Genomic DNA, 20,952 nt, shown 5'->3' on the forward strand with positions numbered 1-20,952 from the left:
ATGTTATTCCTGCCTTGAGATGGGAGTGGGTTTTCAGTCCCATGACCCCTGCATACAGATATGTTATTCCTGGAGTGGGTTTTCAGTCCCATGACCCCTGCATACAGATATGTTATTCCTGCCTTGGGATGGGAGTGGGTTTTCAGTCCCATGACCCCTGCATACAGATATGTTATTCCTGCCTTGAGATGGGAGTGGGTTTTCAGTCCCATGACCCCAGCATACAGATATGTTATTCCTGCCTTGGGATGGGAGTGGGGTTTTCAGTCCCATGACCCCTGCATACAGATATGTTATTCCTGCCTTGAGATGGGAGTGGGTTTTCAGTCCCATGACCCCAGCATACAGATATGTTATTCCTGCCTTGAGATGGGAGTGGGTTTTCAGTCCCATGACCCCAGCATACAGATATGTTATTCCTGCCTTGGGATGGGAGTGGGGTTTTCAGTCCCATGACCCCTGCATACAGATATGTTATTCCTGCCTTGAGATGGGAGTGGGTTTTCAGTCCCATGACCCCAGCATACAGATATGTTATTCCTGCCTTGGGATGGGAGTGGGTTTTCAGTCCCATGACCCCAGCATACAGATATGTTATTCCTGCCTTGGGATGGGAGTGGGTTTTCAGTCCCATGACCCCTGCATACAGATATGTTATTCCTGCCTTGGGATGGGAGTGGGGTTTCAGTCCCATGACCCTTGCATACAGATATGTTATTCCTGCCTTGGGATGGGAGTGGGTTTTCAGTCCCATGACCCCAGCATACAGATATGTTATTCCTGCCTTGGGATGGGAGTGGGGTTTTCAGTCCCATGACCCCAGCATACAGATATGTTATTCCTGGAGTGGGTTTTCAGTCCCATGACCCCTGCATACTGATATGTTATTCCTGCCTTGGGATGGGAGTGGGTTTTCAGTCCCATGACCCCAGCATACAGATATGTTATTCCTGCCTTGGGATGGGAGTGGGGTTTTCAGTCCCATGACCCCAGCATACAGATATGTTATTCCTGCCTTGGGATGGGAGTAGGTTTTCAGTCCCATGACCCCAGCATACAGATATGTTATTCCTGGAGTGGGGTTTCAGTCCCATGACCCCTGCATACAGATATGTTATTCCTGCCTTGGGACGGGAGTGGGGTTTCAGTCCCATGACCCCTGCATACAGATATGTTATTCCTGCCTTGGGACGGGAGTGGGTTTTCAGTCCCATGACCCCTGCATACAGATATGTTATTCCTGCCTTGGGATGGGAGTGGGTTTTCAGTCCCATGACCCCTGCATACAGATATGTTATTCCTGCCTCGAGATGGGAGTGGGTTTTCAGTCCCATGACCCCTGCATACAGATATGTTATTCCTGCCTCGGGATGGGAGTGGGTTTTCAGTCCCATGACCCCTGCATACAGATATGTTATTCCTGCCTTGGGATGGGAGTGGGTTTTCAGTCCCATGACCCCATTTTACTGATAGATTATTCCTGCCTTGGGATGGGAGTGGGTTTTCAGTCCCATGACCCCTGCATACAGATATGTTATTCCTGCCTTGGGATGGGAGTGGGTTTTCAGTCCCATGACCCCTGCATACAGATATGTTATTCCTGCCTTGGGATGGGAGTGGGTTTTCAGTCCCATGACCCCTGCATACAGATATGTTATTCCTGCCTTGAGATGGGAGTGGGTTTTCAGTCCCATGACCCCTGCATACAGATATGCTATCCCTGCCTTCGGATGGGAGTGGGTTTTTAGTCCCATGACCCCTGCATACAGATATGTTATTCCTGCCTTGGGATGGGAGTGGGTTTTCAGTCCCATGACCCCTGCATACAGATATGTTATTCCTGCCTTGGGATGGGAGTGGGTTTTCAGTCCCATGACCCCTGCATACAGATATGTTATTCCTGCCTTGGGATGGGAGTGGGTTTTCAGTCCCATGACCCCAGCATACAGATATGTTATTCCTGCCTTGGGATGGGAGTGGGTTTTCAGTCCCATGACCCCAGCATACAGATATGTTATTCCTGCCTTGGGATGGGAGTGGGTTTTCAGTCCCATGACCCCTGCATACAGATATGTTATTCCTGCCTTGGGATGGGAGTGGGTTTTCAGTCCCATGACCCCTGCATACAGATATGTTATTCCTGCCTTGGGATGGGAGTGGGTTTTCAGTCCCATGACCCCTGCATACAGATATGTTATTCCTGCCTTGGGATGGGAGTGGGGTTTTCAGTCCCATGACCCCTGCATACAGATATGTTATTCCTGCCTTGAGATGGGAGTGGGTTTTTAGTCCCATGACCCCTGCATACAGATATGTTATCCCTGCCTTGGGATGGGAGTGGGTTTTCAGTCCCATGACCCCAGCATACAGATATGTTATTCTTGCCTTGGGATGGGAGTGGGGTTTTCAGTCCCATGACCCCAGCATACAGATATGTTATTCCTGCCTTGGGATGGGAGTGGGAATCCAGTCCCATAACCCCTGCATACAGATATGTTATTCCTGCCTTGGGATGGGAGTGGGTTTTCAGTCCCATGACCCCTGCATACAGATATGTTATTCCTGCCTTGGGATGGGAGTGGGTTTTCAGTCCCATGACCCCTGCATACAGATATGTTATTCCTGCCTTGGGATGGGAGTGGGTTTTCAGTCCCATGACCCCAGCATACAGATATGTTATTCCTGCCTTGGGATGGGAGTGGGTTTTCAGTCCCATGACCCCTGCATACAGATATGTTATTCCTGCCTTGAGATGGGAGTGGGTTTTCAGTCCCATGACCCCTGCATACAGATATGTTATTCCTGCCTTGGGATGGGAGTGGGGTTTTCAGTCCCATGACCCCAGCATACAGATATGTTATTCCTGCCTTGGGATGGGAGTGGGTTTTCAGTCCCATGACCCCTGCATACAGATATGTTATTCCTGCCTTGAGATGGGAGTGGGTTTTCAGTCCCATGACCTCTGCATACAGATATGTTATTCCTGCCTTGGGATGGGAGTGGTTTTTCAGTCCCATGACCCCTGGATACTGATATGTTATTCCTGCCTTGAGATGGGAGTGGGTTTTCAGTCCCATGACCTCTGCATACAGATATGTTATTCCTGCCTTGGGATGGGAGTGGTTTTTCAGTCCCATGACCCCTGCATACAGATATGTTATTCCTGCCTTGGGATGGGAGTGGGTTTTCAGTCCCATGACCCCTGGATACAGATATGTTGTTCCTGCCTTGAGATGGGAGTGGGGTTTCAGTCCCATGCCCCCAGCATACAGATATGTTATTCCTGCCTTGAGATGGGAGTGGGTTTTCAGTCCCATGACCTCTGCATACAGATATGTTATTCCTGCCTTGGGATGGGAGTGGTTTTTCAGTCCCATGACCCCTGCATACAGATATGTTATTCCTGCCTTGGGATGGGAGTGGGTTTTCAGTCCCATGACCCCTGCATACAGATATGTTATTCCTGCCTTGAGATGGGAGTGGGTTTTCAGTCCCATGACCCCAGCATACAGATATGTTATTCCTGCCTTGGGATGGGAGTGGGTTTTCAGTCCCATGACCCCTGCATACAGATATGTTATTCCTGCCTTGGGATGGGAGTGGGTTTTCAGTCCCATGACCCCTGCATACAGATATGTTATTCCTGCCTTGGGATGGGAGTGGGTTTTCAGTCCCATGACCCCTGCATACAGATATGTTATTCCTGCCTTGGGATGGGAGTGGGGTTTTCAGTCCCATGACCCCTGCATACAGATATGTTATTCCTGCCTTGAGATGGGAGTGGGTTTTTAGTCCCATGACCCCTGCATACAGATATGTTATCCCTGCCTTGGGATGGGAGTGGGTTTTCAGTCCCATGACCCCAGCATACAGATATGTTATTCTTGCCTTGGGATGGGAGTGGGGTTTTCAGTCCCATGACCCCAGCATACAGATATGTTATTCCTGCCTTGGGATGGGAGTGGGAATCCAGTCCCATGACCCCTGCATACAGATATGTTATTCCTGCCTTGGGATGGGAGTGGGTTTTCAGTCCCATGACCCCAGCATACAGATATGTTATTCCTGCCTTGGGATGGGAGTGGGTTTTCAGTCCCATGACCCCAGCATACAGATATGTTATTCCTGCCTTGAGATGGGAGTGGGTTTTCAGTCCCATGACCCCTGCATACAGATATGTTATTCCTGCCTTGGGATGGGAGTGGGGTTTTCAGTCCCATGACCCCAGCATACAGATATGTTATTCCTGCCTTGGGATGGGAGTGGGTTTTCAGTCCCATGACCCCTGCATACAGATATGTTATTCCTGCCTTGAGATGGGAGTGGGGTTTCAGTCCCATGACCTCTGCATACAGATATGTTATTCCTGCCTTGGGATGGGAGTGGTTTTTCAGTCCCATGACCCCTGGATACTGATATGTTATTCCTGCCTTGAGATGGGAGTGGGTTTTCGGTCCCATGACCTCTGCATACAGATATGTTATTCCTGCCTTGGGATGGGAGTGGTTTTTCAGTCCCATGACCCCTGCATACAGATATGTTATTCCTGCCTTGGGATGGGAGTGGGTTTTCAGTCCCATGACCCCTGGATACAGATATGTTATTCCTGCCTTGAGATGGGAGTGGGGTTTCAGTCCCATGACCCCAGCATACAGATATGTTATTCCTGCCTTGAGATGGGAGTGGGTTTTCAGTCCCATGACCTCTGCATACAGATATGTTATTCCTGCCTTGGGATGGGAGTGGGTTTTCAGTCCCATGACCCCTGCATACAGATATGTTATTCCTGCCTTGGGATGGGAGTGGGTTTTCAGTCCCATGACCCCTGGATACAGATATGTTATTCCTGCATTGAGATGGGAGTGGGGTTTCAGTCCCATGACCCCAGCATACAGATATGTTATTCCTGCCTTGAGATGGGAGTGGGTTTTCAGTCCCATGACCCCTGCATACAGATATGTTATTCCTGCCTTGGGATGGGAGTGGTTTTTCAGTCCCATGACCCCTGCATACAGATATGTTATTCCTGCCTTGGGATGGGAGTGGTTTTTCAGTCCCATGACCCCTGCATACAGATATGTTATTCCTGCCTTGGGATGGGAGTGGGGTTTTCAGTCCCATGACCCCTGCATACAGATATGTTATTCCTGCCTTGGGATGGGAGTGGGGTTTCAGTCCCATGACCCCTGCATACAGATATGTTATTCCTGCCTTGAGATGGGAGTGGGTTTTCAGTCCCATGACCCCTGCATACAGATATGTTATTCCTGCCTTGAGATGGGAGTGGGTTTTCAGTCCCATGACCCCTGCATACAGATATGTTATTCCTGCCTTGGGATGGGAGTGGGGTTTTCAGTCCCATGACCCCTGCATACAGATATGTTATTCCTGCCTTGGGATGGGAGTGGGGTTTCAGTCCCATGACCCCTGCATACAGATATGTTATTCCTGCCTTGGGATGGGAGTGGGTTTTCAGTCCCATGACCCCAGCATACAGATATGTTATTCCTGCCTTGGGATGGGAGTGGGTTTTCAGTCCCATGACCCCAGCATACAGATATGTTATTCCTGCCTTGGGATGGGAGTGGGTTTTCAGTCCCATGACCCCTGCATACAGATATGTTATTCCTGCCTTGGGATGGGAGTGGGGTTTCGGTCCCATGACCCCTGCATACAGATATGTTATTCCTGCCTTGGGATGGGAGTGGGGTTTCGGTCCCATGACCCCTGCATACAGATATGCTATCCCTGCCTTGGGATGGGAGTGGGTTTTCGGTCCCATGACCCCTGCATACAGATATGTTATTCCTGCCTTGGGATGGGAGTGGGTTTTCAGTCCCATGACCCCTGCATACAGATATGTTATTCCTGCCTTGGGATGGGAGTGGGTTTTCAGTCCCATGACCCCAGCATACAGATATGTTATTCCTGCCTCGAGATGGGAGTGGGTTTTCAGTCCCATGACCCCAGCATACAGATATGTTATTCCTGCCTTGGGATGGGAGTGGGTTTTCAGTCCCATGACCCCTGCATACAGATATGTTATTCCTGCCTCGGGATGGGAGTGGGTTTTCAGTCCCATGACCCCTGCATACAGATATGTTATTCCTGCCTTGGGATGGGAGTGGGTTTTCAGTCCCATGACCCCTGCATACAGATATGTTATTCCTGCCTTGGGATGGGAGTGGGTTTTCAGTCCCATGACCCCTGCATACAGATATGTTATTCCTGCCTTGGGATGGGAGTGGGTTTTCAGTCCCATGACCCCTGCATACAGATATGTTATTCCTGCCTTGGGATGGGAGTGGGTTTTCAGTCCCATGACCCCTGCATACAGATATGTTATTCCTGCCTTGGGATGGGAGTGGGTTTTCAGTCCCATGACCCTTGCATACAGATATGTTATTCCTGCCTTGGGATGGGAGTGGGTTTTCGGTCCCATGACCCCTGCATACAGATATGTTATTCCTGCCTTGGGATGGGAGTGGGGTTTCGGTCCCATGACCCCTGCATACAGATATGTTATTCCTGCCTTGGGATGGGAGTGGGTTTTCAGTCCCATGACCCCTGCATACAGATATGTTATTCCTGCCTTGGGATGGGAGTGGGGTTTTCAGTCCCATGACCCCAGCATACAGATATGTTATTCCTGCCTTGAGATGGGAGTGGGTTTTCAGTCCCATGACCCCTGCATACAGATATGTTATTCCTGCCTTGGGATGGGAGTGGGTTTTCAGTCCCATGACCCCTGCATACAGATATGTTATTCCTGCCTTGGGATGGGAGTGGGTTTTCAGTCCCATGACCCTTGCATACAGATATGTTATTCCTGCCTTGGGATGGGTGTGGGTTTTCAGTCCCATGACCCTTGCATACAGATATGTTATTCCTGCCTTGGGATGGGAGTGGGTTTTCAGTCCCATGACCCCTGCATACAGATATGTTATTCCTGCCTTGGGATGGGAGTGGGTTTTCAGTCCCATGACCCTTGCATACAGATATGTTATTCCTGCCTTGAGATGGGAGTGGGTTTTCAGTCCCATGACCCCAGCATACAGATATGTTATTCCTGCCTTGGGATGGGAGTGGGTTTTCAGTCCCATGACCCCTGCATACAGATATGTTATTCCTGCCTTGGGATGGGAGTAGGTTTTCAGTCCCATGACCCCAGCATACAGATATGTTATTCCTGCCTTGGGATGGGAGTGGGTTTTCAGTCCCATGACCCCAGCATACAGATATGTTATTCCTGCCTTGGGATGGGAGTGGGGTTTTCAGTCCCATGACCCCTGCATACAGATATGTTATTCCTGCCTTGGGATGGGAGTAGGTTTTCAGTCCCATGACCCCAGCATACAGATATGTTATTCCTGGAGTGGGTTTTCAGTCCCATGACCCCTGCATACTGATATGTTATTCCTGCCTTGGGATGGGAGTGGGGTTTCAGTCCCATGACCCCTGCATACAGATATGTTATTCCTGCCTTGGGATGGGAGTGGGTTTTCAGTCCCATGACCCCTGCATACAGATATGTTATTCCTGCCTTGAGATGGGAGTGGGTTTTCAGTCCCATGACCCCAGCATACAGATATGTTATTCCTGCCTTGGGATGGGAGTGGGGTTTTCAGTCCTATGACCCCTGCATACAGATATGTTATTCCTGCCTTGGGATGGGAGTGGGTTTTCAGTCCCATGACCCCTGCATACAGATATGTTATTCCTGCCTTGAGATGGGAGTGGGTTTTCAGTCCCATGACCCCTGCATACAGATATGTTATTCCTGCCTTGAGATGGGAGTGGGTTTTCAGTCCCATGACCCTAGTGTACCATATCTTATCCCTGCCTTGGGATGGGAGTGGGGTTTCAGTCCCATGACCCCTGCATACAGATATGTTATTCCTGCCTTGAGATGGGAGTGGGTTTTCAGTCCCATGACCCCAGCATACAGATATGTTATTCCTGCCTTGGGATGGGAGTGGGTTTTCAGTCCCATGACCCCTGCATACAGATATGTTATTCCTGCCTTGAGATGGGAGTGGGTTTTCAGTCCCATGACCCCTGCATACAGATATGTTATTCCTGGAGTGGGTTTTCAGTCCCATGACCCCTGCATACAGATATGTTATTCCTGCCTTGGGATGGGAGTGGGTTTTCAGTCCCATGACCCCTGCATACAGATATGTTATTCCTGCCTTGAGATGGGAGTGGGTTTTCAGTCCCATGACCTCTGCATACAGATATGTTATTCCTGCCTTGAGATGGGAGTGGGTTTTCAGTCCCATGACCCCAGCATACAGATATGTTATTCCTGCCTTGGGATGGGAGTGGGGTTTTCAGTCCCATGACCCCAGCATACAGATATGTTATTCCTGCCTTGGGATGGGAGTGGGTTTTCAGTCCCATGACCCCAGCATACAGATATGTTATTCCTGCCTTGGGATGGGAGTGGGTTTTCAGTCCCATGACCCTTGCATACAGATATGTTATTCCTGCCTTGGGATGGGAGTGGGTTTTCAGTCCCATGACCCTTGCATACAGATATGTTATTCCTGCCTTGGGATGGGTGTGGGTTTTCAGTCCCATGACCCTTGCATACAGATATGTTATTCCTGCCTTGGGATGGGAGTGGGTTTTCAGTCCCATGACCCCTGCATACAGATATGTTATTCCTGCCTTGGGATGGGAGTGGGTTTTCAGTCCCATGACCCTTGCATACAGATATGTTATTCCTGCCTTGAGATGGGAGTGGGTTTTCAGTCCCATGACCCCAGCATACAGATATGTTATTCCTGCCTTGGGATGGGAGTGGGTTTTCAGTCCCATGACCCCTGCATACAGATATGTTATTCCTGCCTTGGGATGGGAGTAGGTTTTCAGTCCCATGACCCCAGCATACAGATATGTTATTCCTGCCTTGGGATGGGAGTGGGTTTTCAGTCCCATGACCCCAGCATACAGATATGTTATTCCTGCCTTGGGATGGGAGTGGGGTTTTCAGTCCCATGACCCCTGCATACAGATATGTTATTCCTGCCTTGGGATGGGAGTAGGTTTTCAGTCCCATGACCCCAGCATACAGATATGTTATTCCTGGAGTGGGTTTTCAGTCCCATGACCCCTGCATACTGATATGTTATTCCTGCCTTGGGATGGGAGTGGGGTTTCAGTCCCATGACCCCTGCATACAGATATGTTATTCCTGCCTTGGGATGGGAGTGGGTTTTCAGTCCCATGACCCCTGCATACAGATATGTTATTCCTGCCTTGAGATGGGAGTGGGTTTTCAGTCCCATGACCCCAGCATACAGATATGTTATTCCTGCCTTGGGATGGGAGTGGGGTTTTCAGTCCTATGACCCCTGCATACAGATATGTTATTCCTGCCTTGGGATGGGAGTGGGTTTTCAGTCCCATGACCCCTGCATACAGATATGTTATTCCTGCCTTGAGATGGGAGTGGGTTTTCAGTCCCATGACCCCTGCATACAGATATGTTATTCCTGCCTTGAGATGGGAGTGGGTTTTCAGTCCCATGACCCTAGTGTACCATATCTTATCCCTGCCTTGGGATGGGAGTGGGGTTTCAGTCCCATGACCCCTGCATACAGATATGTTATTCCTGCCTTGAGATGGGAGTGGGTTTTCAGTCCCATGACCCCAGCATACAGATATGTTATTCCTGCCTTGGGATGGGAGTGGGTTTTCAGTCCCATGACCCCTTCATACAGATATGTTATTCCTGCCTTGAGATGGGAGTGGGTTTTCAGTCCCATGACCCCTGCATACAGATATGTTATTCCTGGAGTGGGTTTTCAGTCCCATGACCCCTGCATACAGATATGTTATTCCTGCCTTGGGATGGGAGTGGGTTTTCAGTCCCATGACCCCTGCATACAGATATGTTATTCCTGCCTTGAGATGGGAGTGGGTTTTCAGTCCCATGACCTCTGCATACAGATATGTTATTCCTGCCTTGAGATGGGAGTGGGTTTTCAGTCCCATGACCCCAGCATACAGATATGTTATTCCTGCCTTGGGATGGGAGTGGGGTTTTCAGTCCCATGACCCCAGCATACAGATATGTTATTCCTGCCTTGGGATGGGAGTGGGTTTTCAGTCCCATGACCCCAGCATACAGATATGTTATTCCTGCCTTGGGATGGGAGTGGGTTTTCAGTCCCATGACCCCTGCATACAGATATGTTATTCCTGCCTTGGGATGGGAGTGGGTTTTCAGTCCCATGACCCCTGCATACAGATATGTTATTCCTGCCTTGGGATGGGAGTGGGTTTTCAGTCCCATGACCCCTGCATACAGATATGTTATTCCTGCCTTGGGATGGGAGTGGGTTTTCAGCCCCATGACCCCTGCATACAGATATGTTATTCCTGCCTTGGGATGGGAGTGGGTTTTCAGCCCCATGACCCCTGCATACAGATATGTTATTCCTGCCTTGGGATGGGAGTGGGTTTTCAGTCCCATGACCCCTGCATACAGATATGTTATTCCTGCCTTGAGATGGGAGTGGGTTTTCAGTCCCATGACCCCTGCATACAGATATGTTATTCCTGCCTTGGGATGGGAGTGGGTTTTCAGTCCCATGACCCCTGCATACAGATATGTTATTCCTGCCTTGGGATGGGAGTGGGTTTTCAGTCCCATGACCCCTGCATACAGAAATGTTATTCCTGCCTTGGGATGGGAGTGGGTTTTCAGTCCCATGACCCCTGCATACAGATATGTTATTCCTGCCTTGAGATGGGAGTGGGTTTTCAGTCCCATGACCCCTGCATACAGATATGTTATTCCTGCCTTGAGATGGGAGTGGGTTTTCAGTCCCATGACCCCTGCATACAGATATGTTATTCCTGCCTTGAGATGGGAGTGGGTTTTCAGTCCCATGACCCCTGCATACAGATATGTTATTCCTGCCTTGGGATGGGAGTGGGTTTTCAGTCCCATGACCTCTGCATACAGATATGTTATCCCTGCCTTGGGATGGGAGTGGGTTTTCAGTCCCATGACCCCTGCATACAGATATGTTATTCCTGCCTTGGGATGGGAGTGGGTTTTCAGTCCCATGACCCCAGCATACAGATATGTTATTCCTGCCTCGAGATGGGAGTGGGTTTTCAGTCCCATGACCCCTGCATACAGATATGTTATTCCTGCCTTGGGATGGGAGTGGGTTTTCAGTCCCATGACCCCTGCATACAGATATGTTATTCCTGTCTTGGGATGGGAGTGGGTTTTCAGTCCCATGACCCCTGCATACAGATATGTTATTCCTGCCTTGGGATGGGAGTGGGTTTTCAGTCCCATGACCCCTGCATACAGATATGTTATTCCTGCCTTGGGATGGGAGTGGGGTTTTCAGTCCCATGACCCCAGCATACAGATATGTTATTCCTGCCTTGGGATGGGAGTAGGTTTTCAGTCCCATGACCCCAGCATACAGATATGTTATTCCTGGAGTGGGTTTTCAGTCCCATGACCCCTGCATACTGATATGTTATTCCTGCCTTGGGATGGGAGTGGGGTTTCAGTCCCATGACCCCTGCATACAGATATGTTATTCCTGCCTTGGGACGGGAGTGGGGTTTCAGTCCCATGACCCCAGCATACAGATATGTTATTCCTGCCTTGGGATGGGAGTGGGTTTTCAGTCCCATGACCCCTGCATACAGATATGTTATTCCTGCCTTGAGATGGGAGTGGGTTTTCAGTCCCATGACCCCAGCATACAGATATGTTATTCCTGCCTTGGGATGGGAGTGGGGTTTTCAGTCCCATGACCCCTGCATACAGATATGTTATTCCTGCCTTGAGATGGGAGTGGGTTTTCAGTCCCATGACCCTAGTGTACCATATCTTATCCCTGCCTTGGGATGGGAGTGGGGTTTCAGTCCCATGACCCCAGCATACAGATATGTTATTCCTGCCTTGGGATGGGAGTGGGTTTTCAGTCCCATGACCCCAGCATACAGATATGTTATTCCTGCCTTGGGATGGGAGTGGGTTTTCAGTCCCATGACCCCTGCATACAGATATGTTATTCCTGCCTTGGGATGGGAGTGGGTTTTCAGTCCCATGACCCCTGCATACAGATATGTTATTCCTGCCTTGGGATGGGAGTGGGTTTTCAGTCCCATGACCCCTGCATACAGATATGTTATTCCTGCCTTGAGATGGGAGTGGGTTTTCAGTCCCATGACCCCTGCATACAGATATGTTATTCCTGGAGTGGGTTTTCAGTCCCATGACCCCTGCATACAGATATGTTATTCCTGCCTTGGGATGGGAGTGGGTTTTCAGTCCCATGACCCCTGCATACAGATATGTTATTCCTGCCTTGAGATGGGAGTGGGTTTTCAGTCCCATGACCCCAGCATACAGATATGTTATTCCTGCCTTGGGATGGGAGTGGGGTTTTCAGTCCCATGACCCCTGCATACAGATATGTTATTCCTGCCTTGAGATGGGAGTGGGTTTTCAGTCCCATGACCCCAGCATACAGATATGTTATTCCTGCCTTGAGATGGGAGTGGGTTTTCAGTCCCATGACCCCAGCATACAGATATGTTATTCCTGCCTTGGGATGGGAGTGGGGTTTTCAGTCCCATGACCCCTGCATACAGATATGTTATTCCTGCCTTGAGATGGGAGTGGGTTTTCAGTCCCATGACCCCAGCATACAGATATGTTATTCCTGCCTTGGGATGGGAGTGGGTTTTCAGTCCCATGACCCCAGCATACAGATATGTTATTCCTGCCTTGGGATGGGAGTGGGTTTTCAGTCCCATGACCCCTGCATACAGATATGTTATTCCTGCCTTGGGATGGGAGTGGGTTTTCAGTCCCATGACCCCAGCATACAGATATGTTATTCCTGCCTTGGGATGGGAGTGGGGTTTTCAGTCCCATGACCCCAGCATACAGATATGTTATTCCTGGAGTGGGTTTTCAGTCCCATGACCCCTGCATACTGATATGTTATTCCTGCCTTGGGATGGGAGTGGGTTTTCAGTCCCATGACCCCAGCATACAGATATGTTATTCCTGCCTTGGGATGGGAGTGGGGTTTTCAGTCCCATGACCCCAGCATACAGATATGTTATTCCTGCCTTGGGATGGGAGTAGGTTTTCAGTCCCATGACCCCAGCATACAGATATGTTATTCCTGGAGTGGGGTTTCAGTCCCATGACCCCTGCATACAGATATGTTATTCCTGCCTTGGGACGGGAGTGGGGTTTCAGTCCCATGACCCCTGCATACAGATATGTTATTCCTGCCTTGGGACGGGAGTGGGTTTTCAGTCCCATGACCCCTGCATACAGATATGTTATTCCTGCCTTGGGATGGGAGTGGGTTTTCAGTCCCATGACCCCTGCATACAGATATGTTATTCCTGCCTCGAGATGGGAGTGGGTTTTCAGTCCCATGACCCCTGCATACAGATATGTTATTCCTGCCTCGGGATGGGAGTGGGTTTTCAGTCCCATGACCCCTGCATACAGATATGTTATTCCTGCCTTGGGATGGGAGTGGGTTTTCAGTCCCATGACCCCATTTTACTGATAGATTATTCCTGCCTTGGGATGGGAGTGGGTTTTCAGTCCCATGACCCCTGCATACAGATATGTTATTCCTGCCTTGGGATGGGAGTGGGTTTTCAGTCCCATGACCCCTGCATACAGATATGTTATTCCTGCCTTGGGATGGGAGTGGGTTTTCAGTCCCATGACCCCTGCATACAGATATGTTATTCCTGCCTTGAGATGGGAGTGGGTTTTCAGTCCCATGACCCCTGCATACAGATATGCTATCCCTGCCTTCGGATGGGAGTGGGTTTTTAGTCCCATGACCCCTGCATACAGATATGTTATTCCTGCCTTGGGATGGGAGTGGGTTTTCAGTCCCATGACCCCTGCATACAGATATGTTATTCCTGCCTTGGGATGGGAGTGGGTTTTCAGTCCCATGACCCCTGCATACAGATATGTTATTCCTGCCTTGGGATGGGAGTGGGTTTTCAGTCCCATGACCCCAGCATACAGATATGTTATTCCTGCCTTGGGATGGGAGTGGGTTTTCAGTCCCATGACCCCAGCATACAGATATGTTATTCCTGCCTTGGGATGGGAGTGGGTTTTCAGTCCCATGACCCCTGCATACAGATATGTTATTCCTGCCTTGGGATGGGAGTGGGTTTTCAGTCCCATGACCCCTGCATACAGATATGTTATTCCTGCCTTGGGATGGGAGTGGGTTTTCAGTCCCATGACCCCTGCATACAGATATGTTATTCCTGCCTTGGGATGGGAGTGGGGTTTTCAGTCCCATGACCCCTGCATACAGATATGTTATTCCTGCCTTGAGATGGGAGTGGGTTTTTAGTCCCATGACCCCTGCATACAGATATGTTATCCCTGCCTTGGGATGGGAGTGGGTTTTCAGTCCCATGACCCCAGCATACAGATATGTTATTCTTGCCTTGGGATGGGAGTGGGGTTTTCAGTCCCATGACCCCAGCATACAGATATGTTATTCCTGCCTTGGGATGGGAGTGGGAATCCAGTCCCATAACCCCTGCATACAGATATGTTATTCCTGCCTTGGGATGGGAGTGGGTTTTCAGTCCCATGACCCCTGCATACAGATATGTTATTCCTGCCTTGGGATGGGAGTGGGTTTTCAGTCCCATGACCCCTGCATACAGATATGTTATTCCTGCCTTGGGATGGGAGTGGGTTTTCAGTCCCATGACCCCAGCATACAGATATGTTATTCCTGCCTTGGGATGGGAGTGGGTTTTCAGTCCCATGACCCCTGCATACAGATATGTTATTCCTGCCTTGAGATGGGAGTGGGTTTTCAGTCCCATGACCCCTGCATACAGATATGTTATTCCTGCCTTGGGATGGGAGTGGGGTTTTCAGTCCCATGACCCCAGCATACAGATATGTTATTCCTGCCTTGGGATGGGAGTGGGTTTTCAGTCCCATGACCCCTGCATACAGATATGTTATTCCTGCCTTGAGATGGGAGTGGGTTTTCAGTCCCATGACCTCTGCATACAGATATGTTATTCCTGCCTTGGGATGGGAGTGGTTTTTCAGTCCCATGACCCCTGGATACTGATATGTTATTCCTGCCTTGAGATGGGAGTGGGTTTTCAGTCCCATGACCTCTGCATACAGATATGTTATTCCTGCCTTGGGATGGGAGTGGTTTTTCAGTCCCATGACCCCTGCATACAGATATGTTATTCCTGCCTTGGGATGGGAGTGGGTTTTCAGTCCCATGACCCCTGGATACAGATATGTTGTTCCTGCCTTGAGATGGGAGTGGGGTTTCAGTCCCATGACCCCAGCATACAGATATGTTATTCCTGCCTTGAGATGGGAGTGGGTTTTCAGTCCCATGACCTCTGCATACAGATATGTTATTCCTGCCTTGGGATGGGAGTGGTTTTTCAGTCCCATGACCCCTGCATACAGATATGTTATTCCTGCCTTGGGATGGGAGTGGGTTTTCAGTCCCATGACCCCTGCATACAGATATGTTATTCCTGCCTTGAGATGGGAGTGGGTTTTCAGTCCCATGACCCCAGCATACAGATATGTTATTCCTGCCTTGGGATGGGAGTGGGTTTTCAGTCCCATGACCCCTGCATACAGATATGTTATTCCTGCCTTGGGATGGGAGTGGGTTTTCAGTCCCATGACCCCTGCATACAGATATGTTATTCCTGCCTTGGGATGGGAGTGGGTTTTCAGTCCCATGACCCCTGCATACAGATATGTTATTCCTGCCTTGGGATGGGAGTGGGGTTTTCAGTCCCATGACCCCTGCATACAGATATGTTATTCCTGCCTTGAGATGGGAGTGGGTTTTTAGTCCCATGACCCCTGCATACAGATATGTTATCCCTGCCTTGGGATGGGAGTGGGTTTTCAGTCCCATGACCCCAGCATACAGATATGTTATTCTTGCCTTGGGATGGGAGTGGGGTTTTCAGTCCCATGACCCCAGCATACAGATATGTTATTCCTGCCTTGGGATGGGAGTGGGAATCCAGTCCCATGACCCCTGCATACAGATATGTTATTCCTGCCTTGGGATGGGAGTGGGTTTTCAGTCCCATGACCCCAGCATACAGATATGTTATTCCTGCCTTGGGATGGGAGTGGGTTTTCAGTCCCATGACCCCAGCATACAGATATGTTATTCCTGCCTTGAGATGGGAGTGGGTTTTCAGTCCCATGACCCCTGCATACAGATATGTTATTCCTGCCTTGGGATGGGAGTGGGGTTTTCAGTCCCATGACCCCAGCATACAGATATGTTATTCCTGCCTTGGGATGGGAGTGGGTTTTCAGTCCCATGACCCCTGCATACAGATATGTTATTCCTGCCTTGAGATGGGAGTGGGGTTTCAGTCCCATGACCTCTGCATACAGATATGTTATTCCTGCCTTGGGATGGGAGTGGTTTTTCAGTCCCATGACCCCTGGATACTGATATGTTATTCCTGCCTTGAGATGGGAGTGGGTTTTCGGTCCCATGACCTCTGCATACAGATATGTTATTCCTGCCTTGGGATGGGAGTGGTTTTTCAGTCCCATGACCCCTGCATACAGATATGTTATTCCTGCCTTGGGATGGGAGTGGGTTTTCAGTCCCATGACCCCTGGATACAGATATGTTATTCCTGCCTTGAGATGGGAGTGGGGTTTCAGTCCCATGACCCCAGCATACAGATATGTTATTCCTGCCTTGAGATGGGAGTGGGTTTTCAGTCCCATGACCTCTGCATACAGATATGTTATTCCTGCCTTGGGATGGGAGTGGGTTTTCAGTCCCATGACCCCTGCATACAGATATGTTATTCCTGCCTTGGGATGGGAGTGGGTTTTCAGTCCCATGACCCCTGGATACAGATATGTTATTCCTGCATTGAGATGGGAGTGGGGTTTCAGTCCCATGACCCCAGCATACAGATATGTTATTCCTGCCTTGAGATGGGAGTGGGTTTTCAGTCCCATGACCCCTGCATACAGATATGTTATTCCTGCCTTGGGATGGGAGTGGTTTTTCAGTCCCATGACCCCTGCATACAGATATGTTATTCCTGCCTTGGGATGGGAGTGGTTTTTCAGTCCCATGACCCCTGCATACAGATATGTTATTCCTGCCTTGGGATGGGAGTGGGGTTTTCAGTCCCATGACCCCTGCATACAGATATGTTATTCCTGCCTTGGGATGGGAGTGGGGTTTCAGTCCCATGACCCCTGCATACAGATATGTTATTCCTGCCTTGAGATGGGAGTGGGTTTTCAGTCCCATGACCCCTGCATACAGATATGTTATTCCTGCCTTGAGATGGGAGTGGGTTTTCAGTCCCATGACCCCTGCATACAGATATGTTATTCCTGCCTTGGGATGGGAGTGGGGTTTTCAGTCCCATGACCCCTGCATACAGATATGTTATTCCTGCCTTGGGATGGGAGTGGGGTTTCAGTCCCATGACCCCTGCATACAGATATGTTATTCCTGCCTTGGGATGGGAGTGGGTTTTCAGTCCCATGACCCCAGCATACAGATATGTTATTCCTGCCTTGGGATGGGAGTGGGTTTTCAGTCCCATGACCCCAGCATACAGATATGTTATTCCTGCCTTGGGATGGGAGTGGGTTTTCAGTCCCATGACCCCTGCATACAGATATGTTATTCCTGCCTTGGGATGGGAGTGGGGTTTCGGTCCCATGACCCCTGCATACAGATATGTTATTCCTGCCTTGGGATGGGAGTGGGGTTTCGGTCCCATGACCCCTGCATACAGATATGCTATCCCTGCCTTGGGATGGGAGTGGGTTTTCGGTCCCATGACCCCTGCATACAGATATGTTATTCCTGCCTTGGGATGGGAGTGGGTTTTCAGTCCCATGACCCCTGCATACAGATATGTTATTCCTGCCTTGGGATGGGAGTGGGTTTTCAGTCCCATGACCCCAGCATACAGATATGTTATTCCTGCCTCGAGATGGGAGTGGGTTTTCAGTCCCATGACCCCAGCATACAGATATGTTATTCCTGCCTTGGGATGGGAGTGGGTTTTCAGTCCCATGACCCCTGCATACAGATATGTTATTCCTGCCTCGGGATGGGAGTGGGTTTTCAGTCCCATGACCCCTGCATACAGATATGTTATTCCTGCCTTGGGATGGGAGTGGGTTTTCAGTCCCATGACCCCTGCATACAGATATGTTATTCCTGCCTTGGGATGGGAGTGGGTTTTCAGTCCCATGACCCCTGCATACAGATATGTTATTCCTGCCTTGGGATGGGAGTGGGTTTTCAGTCCCATGACCCCTGCATACAGATATGTTATTCCTGCCTTGGGATGGGAGTGGGTTTTCAGTCCCATGACCCCTGCATACAGATATGTTATTCCTGCCTTGGGATGGGAGTGGGTTTTCAGTCCCATGACCCTTGCATACAGATATGTTATTCCTGCCTTGGGATGGGAGTGGGTTTTCGGTCCCATGACCCCTGCATACAGATATGTTATTCCTGCCTTGGGATGGGAGTGGGGTTTCGGTCCCATGACCCCTGCATACAGATATGTTATTCCTGCCTTGGGATGGGAGTGGGTTTTCAGTCCCATGACCCCTGCATACAGATATGTTATTCCTGCCTTGGGATGGGAGTGGGGTTTTCAGTCCCATGACCCCAGCATACAGATATGTTATTCCTGCCTTGAGATGGGAGTGGGTTTTCAGTCCCATGACCCCTGCATACAGATATGTTATTCCTGCCTTGGGATGGGAGTGGGTTTTCAGTCCCATGACCCCTGCATACAGATATGTTATTCCTGCCTTGGGATGGGAGTGGGTTTTCAGTCCCATGACCCTTGCATACAGATATGTTATTCCTGCCTTGGGATGGGTGTGGGTTTTCAGTCCCATGACCCTTGCATACAGATATGTTATTCCTGCCTTGGGATGGGAGTGGGTTTTCAGTCCCATGACCCCTGCATACAGATATGTTATTCCTGCCTTGGGATGGGAGTGGGTTTTCAGTCCCATGACCCTTGCATACAGATATGTTATTCCTGCCTTGAGATGGGAGTGGGTTTTCAGTCCCATGACCCCAGCATACAGATATGTTATTCCTGCCTTGGGATGGGAGTGGGTTTTCAGTCCCATGACCCCTGCATACAGATATGTTATTCCTGCCTTGGGATGGGAGTAGGTTTTCAGTCCCATGACCCCAGCATACAGATATGTTATTCCTGCCTTGGGATGGGAGTGGGTTTTCAGTCCCATGACCCCAGCATACAGATATGTTATTCCTGCCTTGGGATGGGAGTGGGGTTTTCAGTCCCATGACCCCTGCATACAGATATGTTATTCCTGCCTTGGGATGGGAGTAGGTTTTCAGTCCCATGACCCCAGCATACAGATATGTTATTCCTGGAGTGGGTTTTCAGTCCCATGACCCCTGCATACTGATATGTTATTCCTGCCTTGGGATGGGAGTGGGGTTTCAGTCCCATGACCCCTGCATACAGATATGTTATTCCTGCCTTGGGATGGGAGTGGGTTTTCAGTCCCATGACCCCTGCATACAGATATGTTATTCCTGCCTTGAGATGGGAGTGGGTTTTCAGTCCCATGACCCCAGCATACAGATATGTTATTCCTGCCTTGGGATGGGAGTGGGGTTTTCAGTCCTATGACCCCTGCATACAGATATGTTATTCCTGCCTTGGGATGGGAGTGGGTTTTCAGTCCCATGACCCCTGCATACAGATATGTTATTCCTGCCTTGAGATGGGAGTGGGTTTTCAGTCCCATGACCCCTGCATACAGATATGTTATTCCTGCCTTGAGATGGGAGTGGGTTTTCAGTCCCATGACCCTAGTGTACCATATCTTATCCCTGCCTTGGGATGGGAGTGGGGTTTCAGTCCCATGACCCCTGCATACAGATATGTTATTCCTGCCTTGAGATGGGAGTGGGTTTTCAGTCCCATGACCCCAGCATACAGATATGTTATTCCTGCCTTGGGATGGGAGTGGGTTTTCAGTCCCATGACCCCTGCATACAGATATGTTATTCCTGCCTTGAGATGGGAGTGGGTTTTCAGTCCCATGACCCCTGCATACAGATATGTTATTCCTGGAGTGGGTTTTCAGTCCCATGACCCCTGCATACAGATATGTTATTCTTGCCTTGGGATGGGAGTGGGTTTTCAGTCCCATGACCCCTGCATACAGATATGTTATTCCTGCCTTGAGATGGGAGTGGGTTTTCAGTCCCATGACCTCTGCATACAGATATGTTATTCCTGCCTTGAGATGGGAGTGGGTTTTCAGTCCCATGACCCCAGCATACAGATATGTTATTCCTGCCTTGGGATGGGAGTGGGGTTTTCAGTCCCATGACCCCAGCATACAGATATGTTATTCCTGCCTTGGGATGGGAGTGGGTTTTCAGTCCCATGACCCCAGCATACAGATATGTTATTCCTGCCTTGGGATGGGAGTGGGTTTTCAGTCCCATGACCCCTGCATACAGATATGTTATTCCTGCCTTGGGATGGGAGTGGGTTTTCAGTCCCATGACCCCTGCATACAGATATGTTATTCCTGCCTTGGGATGGGAGTGGGTTTTCAGTCCCATGACCCCTGCATACAGATATGTTATTCCTGCCTTGGGATGGGAGTGGGTTTTCAGCCCCATGACCCCTGCATACAGATATGTTATTCCTGCCTTGGGATGGGAGTGGGTTTTCAGCCCCATGACCCCTGCATACAGATATGTTATTCCTGCCTTGGGATGGGAGTGGGTTTTCAGTCCCATGACCCCTGCATACAGATATGTTATTCCTGCCTTGAGATGGGAGTGGGTTTTCAGTCCCATGACCCCTGCATACAGATAT

Source organism: Lissotriton vulgaris, chromosome 5, assembly GCF_964263255.1.
Source record: "Lissotriton vulgaris chromosome 5, aLisVul1.2, whole genome shotgun sequence".
Lineage (NCBI taxonomy): Eukaryota > Metazoa > Chordata > Amphibia > Caudata > Salamandridae > Lissotriton > Lissotriton vulgaris.